The sequence below is a fragment of the Oncorhynchus keta genome, chromosome 34 (genome assembly GCF_023373465.1).
Source record: "Oncorhynchus keta strain PuntledgeMale-10-30-2019 chromosome 34, Oket_V2, whole genome shotgun sequence".
Taxonomy (NCBI): Eukaryota; Metazoa; Chordata; class Actinopteri; order Salmoniformes; family Salmonidae; genus Oncorhynchus; species Oncorhynchus keta.
Window position 1 is genome coordinate 80603073 of NC_068454.1, and position 11328 is coordinate 80614400.

Consider the following 11328-nt stretch of genomic DNA (forward strand, 5'->3'; position numbering starts at 1 on the left):
GATTTTCAGTTATACTTGTTCCGGTGTACTCTGGATAGATTTTTCTAAATGATTTGTTTCTATTTAATTGGTTTTGAGGGAGATCTGAGGGCTTGTATTTTCATTCAGTGATACAGTAGTTATCACTGTAAGTGAAATTGCTGCAATGTTCTTATGTCTTCCAACTGTACAGTTGGCTTGAAATATTTTGTATAGAATATGGTGCCCTAGTGTTTCATATACCCTACACATACAGTACTAACTGTTTAGTATATATGAAGCACTAGACTACCATACTGTATGGCTTTGTTGTAACTGAGTACAGAAGGTGGTACATGATTACTGATTAGTCATTTTACGCTGTGAATTTGTACTTCACAATACCAATCTGTTTTCTATTGAATTAAATATTGCATGGCAAAGTCCAATATGTGTTTCATTGTCTTTCTGGCACAAGTTGAAACGACACCCAATAACCCACCAATGTCAGCCTTCAATGGAATGGACTCTGTTTCTCTGTTATTTTCTTTGGTAGGAGAGTCCTCTTCAGCTGGAATGCAAATGGGCGTAGTAATAAACTCAGCAAAAAAAGAAACGGCCCCTTTTCAGGACCTTGTCTTTCAAAGATCATTCGTAAAAATCCAAATAACTTCACAGATCTTCATTGTAAAGGGTTTAAACACTGTTTCCCATGCTTGTTCAATGAACCATAAACAATTAATGAACATGCACCTGTGGAACGGTCATTAAAACTTCTCTAGGATAGGGGGCAGCATTTGGAATTTTGGATGAAAAGCATGCCCAAATTCAACTGCCTGCTACTCATCCCCAGAAGATAAGATATGCATATTATTAGTAGATTTGGATAGAAAACACTTGACATTTCTAAAACTGTTTGAATCATGTCTGTGAGTATAACAGAACTTGTGTTGCAGGCGAAACCCCGAGGATAAACCATTCAGATTTATTTTTTGAGGTCACCCTCTTTTCAATTAGGGTTTCATTGGGAATCCAGATTTCTAAGGCACCTTGCAGTTCCTACCGCTTCCACTGGATGTCAAGTCTTTAGAAATTGGTTGAGGTTATTCCTTTGTGTAATGAAGAAGTATGGCCATCTTGAACGAGGGTCACTTCATGTGTACCTTTTGATAGAGGCGCATGACCAGAAAGCTGGCTACAGTTTGTTTTCCTCCTGTATTGAACACAGATCATCCCGTCTTCAATTTGATCGATTATTTACTTTAAAAAATACCTAAAGTTGTATTACAAAAGTAGCTTGAAATGTTTTGGCAAAGTTTACAGGTAACTTTTGAGATATTTTGTAGTCACGTTGTGCAAGTTGGAACCGGTGTTTTTAGGGATCAAACACACCAAATAAATGGAAATTTTGGATATATATGGACGGAATGAATCGAACAAAAGGACCATTTGTAATGTTTATGGGACATATAGGAGTGCCAACAGAAGAAGCTTGTCAAAGGTAAGGCATGATTTATATTTATATTTCTCTTTTGTGTTGCGCCTGCAGGGTTGAAATGTTTTCTCTCTTTTGTTTATGGAGGTGCTATCCTCAGATAATAGCTAGGACGCTAGCGTCCCACATATCCCAGAGAGGTTTTAAGACACTTAACAGCTTACAGACGGTAGGCAATTAAGGTCACAGTTATGAAAACGTAGGACACTAAAGAGTCCTTTCTACTGACTCTGAAAAACAACAAAAGAAAGATGCCCAGGGTCCCTGCATATCTGGGTGAATGTGCCTTAGGCATGCTGCAAGGTGGCATGATGACTGCAGATGTGACCAGGGCAATAAATTGCAATGTCTGTACTGTGAGACGTTTAAGAAAGGGAGACAGGACGGACAGCTGATTGTCCTCGCAGTGGCAGACCACGTGTAACAACACCTGTACAGGATCGGTACATCCGAACATCACACTTGCGGGACAGGTACAGGATGGCAACAACAGCTGCCCGAGTTACACCAGGAATGCACAATCCCTCCAGTGTTCAGACTGTCCGCAATAGGCTGAGAGAGGCTGGACTGAGGGCTGTAGGCCTGTTGTAAGACAGGTCTTCCCCAGATATCCCCGGCAACAACATTGCATATGGGCACAAACCCACCGTCGCTGGACCAGACAGAACTGGCAAAAAGTGCTCTTCACTGACGAGTCGCAGTTTTGCCTTATCAGGAGTGATGGTCGGATTCGCGTTTATCGTCAAAGGAATGAGCGTTACACTGAGAACTGTACTCCTGAGCGGGATCAATTTGGAGGTGGAGGGTCCGTAATGGTCTGGGGGCAGTGTGTCACCGCATCATCTGACTGAGCTTGTTGTCATTGCAGGCAATCTCAATGCTGTGTGTTAAAGGGAAGACATCCTCCTCCCTCATGTGGTACCCTTCCTGCAGGCTCATCCTGACAAGACACTCCAGCATGACAATGCCACCAGCCATACTGCTCATTCTGTGCGTGATTTCCTGCAAGACTGGAATGTCAGTGTCGTGCTATGGCCAGCGAAGAGCCCGGATCTCAATCCCATTGAGCACGTCTGGGACCTGTTGGATCGGAAGGTGAGGGCTAGGGCCATTCCCCCCCAGAAATGTCTGGGAACTTGCAGGTACCTTGAAGGAAGAGTGGGTAACATCTCACAGCAAGAACTGGAAAATCTGGCTTAATGCAGCTGGTGGCCACACCAGATACTGACTGTTACTTTTTATTTTGACCCTCCCTTTTGTTCAGGGAAACATTATTCCATTTCTGTTAGTCACATGTCTGGAACTTGTTCAGTTTATGTATCAGTTGTTGAATCTTGTTATGTTTGTACAAATATTTACACATGTTAACTTTGCTAAAAATAAATGCAATTGACAGTGAGGGGACATTTCTTTTTTTGCTGAATTTACTTCATAAACCATATACAGTGGGGCAAAAAAGTATTTAGTCAGCCACGAATTGTGCAAGTTCTCCCACTTAAAAAGATGAGAGAGGCCTGTAATTTTCATCATAGGTACACTTCAACTATGACAGACAACATGAGATTTTTTTTCTCCAGAAAATCACATTGTAGGATTTTTAATTGATTTATTTGCAAATTATGGTGGAAAATAAGTATTTGGTCAATAACAAAAGTTTATCTCAATACTTTGTTATATACCCTTTGTTGGCAATGACAGAGGTCACACATTTTTTGTAAGTATTCACAAGGTTTTCACACACTGTTGCTGGTATTTTGGCCCATTCCTCCATGCAGATCTCCTCTAGAGCAGTGATGTTTTGGAGCTGTTGCTGGGCAACACAGACTTTCAACTCCCTCCAAAGATTTTCTATGGGGTTGAGATCTGGAGACTGGCTAGGCCACTCCAGGACCTTGAAATGCTTCTTACGAAGCCACTCTTTCGTTGCCCGGGCGGTGTGTTTGGGATCATTGTCATGATGAAAGACCCAGCCACGTTTCATCTTCAATGCCCTTGCTGATTGAAGGAGGTTTTCACTCAAAATCTCACGATACATGGCCCCATTCATTCTTTCCTTTACATGGATCAGTCGTCCTGGTCCCTTTGCAGAAAAACAGCCACAAAGCATGATGTTTTCACCCCCATGCTTCACAGTAGGTATGGTGTTCTTTGGATGCAACTCAGCATTCTTTGTCCTCCAAACACGACGAGTTGAGTTTTTACCAAAAAGTTCTATTTTGGTTTCATCTGACCATATGACATTCTCCCAATCTTCTTCTGGATCATCCAAATGCTCTCTAGCAAACTTCAGACGGGCCTTGACATGTACTGGCTTAAGCAGGGGGACACGTCTGGCACTGCAGGATTTGAGTCCCTGGCGTCGTAGTGTGTTACTGATGGTAGGCTTTGTTACTTTGGTCCCAGCTCTCTTCAGGTCATTCACTAGGTCCCCCCGTGTGGTTCTGGGATTTTTGCTCACCGTTCTTGTGATCATTTTGACCCCACAGGGTGAGATCTTGCGTGGAGCCCCAGATCGAGGGAGGTTATCAGTGGTCTTGTATGTCTTCCATTTCCTAATAATTGCCCCCACAGTTGATTTCTTCAAACCAAGCTGCTTACCTATTGCAGATTCAGTCTTCCCAGCCTGGTTCAGGTCTACAATTTTGTTTCTGGTGTCCTTTGACAGCTCTTTGGCCATAGTGGAGATTTTTGCAAATAAATTCATTAAAAATCCTACAATGTGATTTTCTGGATTTTATTTTCTCATTTTGTCTGCCATAGTTGAAGAGTACCTATGATGAAAATTACAGGCCTCTCTCATCTTTTTAAGTGGGAGAACTTGCACAATTGAAATACTAAATACTTTTTTGCCCCACTGTATGTACAGTACCTACTTTAATCTTCCTTACTTAGAACTGTCCTGTTTTTCTTCCTCATCCTGAAATCATTCCAAAACTCTTTCTGTGGAAGAGCAGCCAGCTCAAACAGAAAGCATTAGTCAGTGATGTGTCTAACCAAAGTGTACTTATTGGGCGGTTGATTAATTACAGTAATTCCTTTCTGGCCACACACCTTTTGTTGATCCTTCTCTGGAAGTCTGGCCTTCGCAAACAAAACGTCACCATCTATGTTTAGCTAGGTACCCCACCTTATTACATTCGTAAAGCACTTCATTGTTGTTATGGCTCTTCTGTTGCAATGGGTCATTACTCTGTCTCTGTTAGTGGGCTGTTTATAATCTCCTTGTCTTCAACATCCTGTAAAAAACTAACATTTGACAGTGATTCAAATCAAATGTATTTATATAGCCCTTCGTACATCAGCTGATATCTCAAAGTGCTGTACAGAAACCCAGCCTAAAACCCCAAACAGCAAGCAATGCAGGTGTAGAAGCACGGTGGCTAGGAAAAACTCCCATTAAAGGCCTAAACCTAGGAAGAAACCTAGAGAGGAACCAGGCTATGAGGGGTGGCCAGTCCTCTTCTGGCTGTGCCGGGTGGAGATTATAACAGAAAATGGCCAAGATGTTCAAATGTTCATAAATGACCAGCATGGTCAAATAATAATAATCACAGTAGTTGTCGAGGGTGCAGCAAGTCAGCAACTCAGGAGTAAATGTCAGTTGGCTTTTCATAGCCGATCATTAAGAGTATCTCTACCACTCCTGCTGTCTCTAGAGAGTTGAAAACAGCATGTCTGGAACAGGTAGCACATCCGGTGAACAGGTCAGGATTCCATAGCCGCAGACAGAACAGTTGAAACTGGAGCAGCAGCACGGCCAGGTGGACTGGGGACAGCAAGGAGTCCTCATTCCAGGTAGTCCTTAGGCATGGTCCTAGGGCTCAGGTCCTCTGAGAGAGAGAGAGAAAGAGAGAATTAGAGCATATTTAAATTCACACAGGACATCCAATAAGACAGGAGAAGTACTCCAGATATAGCAAAAGGATATAACCCCACCCACTTTGCCAAAGCACAGTCCCCACACCACTAGAGGGATATCTTCAACCACCATCTTACCATCCTGAGACAAGGCCGAGTATAGCCCACAAAGATCTCCGCCACGGCACAACCCAAGGGGGCGTCAACCCAGACAGGAAGATCACATCAGTGACTCAACCCACTCAAGTGACGCACCCCTCCTAGGGACGGCATGAAAGAGCACCAGTAAGCCAGTGACTCAGCCCCTGTAATAGGGTTAGAGGCAGAGAATCCCAGTGGAAAGAGGGGAACTGGCCAGGCAGAGACAGCAAGGGCGGTTCGTTGCTCCAGAGCCTTTCCGTTCAACTTCCCACTCCTGGGCCAGACTACACTCAATCATATGACCCACTGAAGAGATGAGTCTTCAGTAAAGACTTAAAGGTTGAGACCGAGTCTGCGTCTCCCACATGGGTAGGCAGACCATTCCATAAAAATGGAGCTCTATAGGAGAAAGCCCTGCCTCCAGCTGTTTGCTTAGAAATTCTAGGGACAATTAGGAGGCCTGCGTCTTGTGACCGTAGCGTACGTGTAGGTATGTACGGCAGGACCAAATCAGAGAGATAGGTAGGAGCAAGCCCATGTAATGCTTTGTAGGTTAGCAGTAAAACCTTGAAATCAGCCCTTGCCTTAACAGGAAGCCAGTGTAGGGAGGCTAACACTGAAGTAATATGATCAAAAAAATGGTTCTAGTCAGGATTCTAGCAGCCGTATTTAGCACTAACTGAAGTTTATTTAGTGCTTTATCCGGGTAGCTGGAAAGTAGAGCATTGCAGTAGTCTAACAAAAGCATGGATTAATTTTTCTGCATCATTTTTGGACAGAAAGTTTCTGATTTTGCAATGTTGCGTAGATGGAAAAAAGCTGTCCTTGAAACAGTCTTGATATGTTCGTCAAAAGAGAGATCAGGGTCCAGAGTAACAACGAGGGCCTTCACAGTTTTATTTGAGACAACTGTACAACCATTAAGATTAATTATCAGATTCAACAGAAGATCTCATTGTTTCTTGGGACCTAGAACAAGCATCTCTGTTTTGTCCGAGTTTAAAAGTAGAATGTTTGCAGCCATCTACTTCCTTATGTCTGAAACGCAGGCTTCTAGCGAGGGCAGTTTCGGGGCTTGGTGTAGACCAATTTGGGTTTCCAATCTCTCCAAAAGAATGTGGTGATCGATGGTATCAAAAGCAGCACTAAGGTCTAGGAGCACGAGGACAGATGCAGAGCCTCGGTCTGATGCCATTAAAAGGTCCTTTACCACCTTCACAAGTGCAGTCTCAGTGCTATGATGGGGTCTAAAACCAGACTGAAGCATTTCGTATACATTGTTTGTCTTTAGGAAGGCAGTGAGTTGCTGCGCAACAGCCTTTTCTAAAAAATCTTTTGAGAGGAATGGAAGATTCGATATCGGCCGATAGTCTTTTATATTTTCTCGGTCAAAGTTTGGCTTTTTCAAGAGAGGCTTTATTACTGCCACTTTTAGTGAGTTTGGTACACATCCGGTGGATAGAGAGCCGTTTATTATGTTCAACATAGGAGGGCCAAGCACAGGAAGCAGCTCTTTCAGAAGTTTAGTTGGAATAGGGTCCAGTTTACAGCTTGAAGGTTTAGAGGCCATGATTATTTTCATCATTGTGTCAAGAGATATAGTACTAAAACACTTGAGTGTCTCTCTTAATCCTAGGTCCTGGCAGAGTTGTGCAGACTCAGGACAACTGAGCTTTGAAGGAATACGCAGATTTAAAGAGGAGTCCGTAATTTGCTTTCTAATAATGATGATCTTTTCCTCAAAGAAGTTCATGAATGTATTACTGCTGAAGTGAAAGCCATCCTCATTTGGAATGCTGCTTTCTAGTTAGCTTTGCGACAGAATCAAAAATAAATTTAGGATTGTTCTTATTTTCTTCAATTAAGTTGGAAAAATAGGATGATCGAGCAGCAGTGAGGGCTCTTCGGTACTGCACGGTACTGTCTTTCCAAGCTAGTCGGAAGACTTCCAGTTTGGTGTGGCGCCATTTCCGTTCCAATTTTCTAGAAGCTTGCTTCAGAGCTCGGGTATTTTATATATACTAGGGAGCTAGTTTCTTATGAGAAATGTTTTTAGGTGTGCAACTGCATCTAGGGTATTGTGCAAGGTTACATTGAGTTCCTCAGTTAGGTGGTTAACTGATTTTTGTCCTCTGACGTCCTTGGTTAGGCAGAGGGAGTCTGGAAGGGCATCAAGGAATCTTTCTGTTGTCTGTGAATTTATAGCACAACTTTTGATGCTCCTTGTTTGGGGTCTGAGCAGATTATTTGTTGCAATTGCAAACGTAATAAAATGGTGGTCCGATAGTCCAGGATTATGAGGAAAAACTTTAAGATCCACAACATTTATTCCATGGGACAAAACTAGGTCCAGAGTATGACTGTGACAGTGAGTAGGTCCAGAGACATGTTGGACAAAACCCACTGAGTCGATGATGGCTCCGAAAGACTTTTGGAGTGGGTCTGTGGACTTTTCCATGTGAATATTAAAGTCACCAAAAATGATAATATTATCTGCTATGACTTCAAGGTCCGATAGGAATTCAGGGAGGAACGCTGTATATGGCCTAGGAAGCCTGTAAACAGTAGATATAAAAAATGGAGTAGGCTGCATAGATTTCATGGCTAGAAGCTCAAAAGACGCTTTGATTCCTCCTCTCTCTATGGTTATCTTTGTCATTCACCTGTGTTTGCTATGTCAATTCTGTCATATTTAATAGAATGATGACATGGTTGGATACTGAATGACCCCTCACCCCACCCACCTCTAGTCACCTCACTGCCTCTCTATTTAGATACCTCTACCCCCCCCCCCACCTACCCTAGTCCCCTCACTGCCCTCTATTTAGATACCTCTACCCCCCACCCCTCTAGTCCCCTCACTGCCTCTCTATTTAGATACCTCTACCCCCACCTACCTCTACCCCCACCTACCTCTAGTCCCTCACCTGCCTCTCTATTTAGATACCTCTACCCCCCCCACCTACCTCTACCCCCCACCCTACCTCTCTATTTAGTACCCCCACCTACCTGTAGTCCCTCACTGCCTCTCTATTTAGATACCTCTACCCCCACCTACCCTCTAGTCCCCTCACTGCCTCTCTATTTAGATACCTCTACCCCCCACCTACCTCTAGTCCCTCACTGCCTCTCTATTTAGATACCTCTACCCCCCACCTACCTCTAGTCCCCTCACTGCCCTCTATTTAGATACCTCTACCCCCCCCCCACCTACCTCTAGTCCCCTCACTGCCTCTCTATTTAGATACCTCTACCCCCCACCTGCCTCTAGTCCCCTCACTGCCTCTCTATTTAGATACCTCTACCCCCCCCCCCACCTACCTCTAGTCCCTCACTGCCTCTCTATTTAGATACCTACCCCCACCTACCTCCCACCTACCTCTACCCCCCACCTACCTCTAGTCCCCTCACTGCCTCTCTATTTAGATACCTCTACCCCCCCACCTACCTCTAGTCCCCTCACTGCCTCTCTATTTAGATACCTCTACCCCCCACCTACCTCTAGTCCCCTCACTGCCTCTCTATTTAGATACCTCTACCCCCCCACCTACCTCTAGTCCCCTCACTGCCTCTCTATTTAGATACCTCTACCCCCCCCACCTACCTCTAGTCCCCTCACTGCCTCTCTATTTAGATACCTCTACCCCCCCACCTACCTCTAGTCCCCTCACTGCCTCTATTTAGATACCTCTACTCCCCCCACCTACCTCTAGTTCACTGATTTAGATACCTCTACCCCCCCCACCTACCTCTAGTCCCCTCACTGCCTCTCTATTTAGATACCTCTACCTGCCCCCCCCACCCCCTAGTCCCACCTACTGCCTCTAGTCCCCCTACCCCCCACCTGCCTCTAGTCCCTCACTGCCTCTCTATTTAGATACCTCTACCCCCCCCCTACCCTAGTCCCCTACTGCCTCTCTATTTAGTCCCCCTACCTCTGCCCTCTAGTCCCTGCCTCTCTATTTAGATACCTCTACCCCCCACCTACCTCTAGTCCCCTCACTGCCTCTCTGTTTAGATACCTCTACCCCCCACCTACCTCTAGTCCCCTCACTGCCTCTATTTAGATACCTCTACCCCCCCACCTACCTCTAGTCCTCACTGCCTCTCTATTTAGATACCTCTACCCCCCACCTACCTCTAGTCCCCTCACTGCCTCTCTATTTAGATACCTCCCCCACCTACCCCCACCTACCTCTAGTCCCCTCACTGCCTCTCTATTTAGATACCTCTACCCCCACCTACCTCTAGTCCCCTCACTGCCTCTCTATTTAGATACCTCTGCCCCCCCCCCCACCTACCTCTAGTCCCCTCACTGCCTCTCTATTTAGATACCTCTACCCCCCCCCACCTACCTCTAGTCCCCTCACTGCCTCTCTATTTAGATACCTCTACCCCCCCCCACCTACCTACCTCTAGTCCCCTCACTGCCTCTCTATTTAGATACCTCTACCCCCCCCACCTACCTCTAGTCCCCTCACTGCCTCTCTATTTAGATACCTCTACCCCCCACCTACCTCTAGTCCCCTCACTGCCTCTATTTAGATACCTCTACCCCCCACCTACCTCTAGTCCCCTCACTGCCCTCTATTTAGATACCTCTGCCCCCCCCCCACCTACCTCTAGTCCCTCACTGCCCTCTATTTAGATACCTCCCCCCCCACCTACCTCTAGTCCCCTCACTGCCTCTCTATTTAGATACCTCTACCCCCCACCTACCTCTAGTCCCCTCACTGCCTCTCTATTTAGATACCTCTACCCCCCACCTACCTCTAGTCCCTCACTGCCTCTCTATTTAGATACCTCTACCCCCCACCTACCTCTAGTCCCCTCACTGCCTCTCTATTTAGATACCCTCTACCCCCCACCTACCTCTAGTCCCCTCACTGCCTCTCTATTTAGATGCCTCTACCCCCCACCTACCTCTAGTCCCCTCACTGCCTCTCTATTTAGATACCTCTACCCCCCACCTACCTCTAGTCCCCTCACTGCCTCTCTATTTAGATACCTCTACCCCCCACCTACCTCTAGTCCCCTCACTGCCTCTCTATTTAGATACCTCTACCCCCCCCACCTACCTCTAGTCCCCTCACTGCCTCTCTATTTAGATACCTCTACCCCCCACCTACCTCTAGTCCCTCACTGCCTCTCTATTTAGATACCTCTACCTCCCCCCACCTTTAGACTGCCTCTCTATTTAGATACCTCCCCCCACCTACCTCTAGTCCCCTCACTGCCTCTCTATTTAGATACCTCTACCCCCCCACCTACCTCTAGTCCCCTCGCTGCCTCTCTATTTAGATACCTCTACCCCCCACCTACCTCTAGTCCCCTCACTGCCTCTCTATTTAGATACCTCTACCCCCCCCACCTACCTCTAGTCCCCTCTCTGCCTCTCTACCTTAGTCCCTCACTGCCTCTCTATTTAGATACCTCTACCCCCCCCACCTACCTCTAGTCCCCTCACTGCCTCTCTATTTAGATACCTCTACCCCCCCCACCTACCTCTAGTCCCCTCACTGCCTCTCTATTTAGATACCTCTACCCCCCCACCTACCTCTAGTCCCCTCACTGCCTCTCTATTTAGATACCTCTACCCCCCCACCTACCTCTAGTCCCCTCACTGCCTCTCTATTTAGATACCTCTACCCCCCCCCACCTACCTCTAGTCCCTCACCCCTCTATTTAGATGCCCTACCCCCCCCACCTCTAGTCCCCTCACTGCCTCTATTTAGATACCTCTACCCCCCACCTACCTCTAGTCCCCTCACTGCCCTCTATTTAGATGCCTCTACCCCCACCTACCTCTAGTCCCCTCACTGCCTCTCTATTTAGATACCTCTACCCCCCACCTACCTCTAGTCCCTCACTGCCTC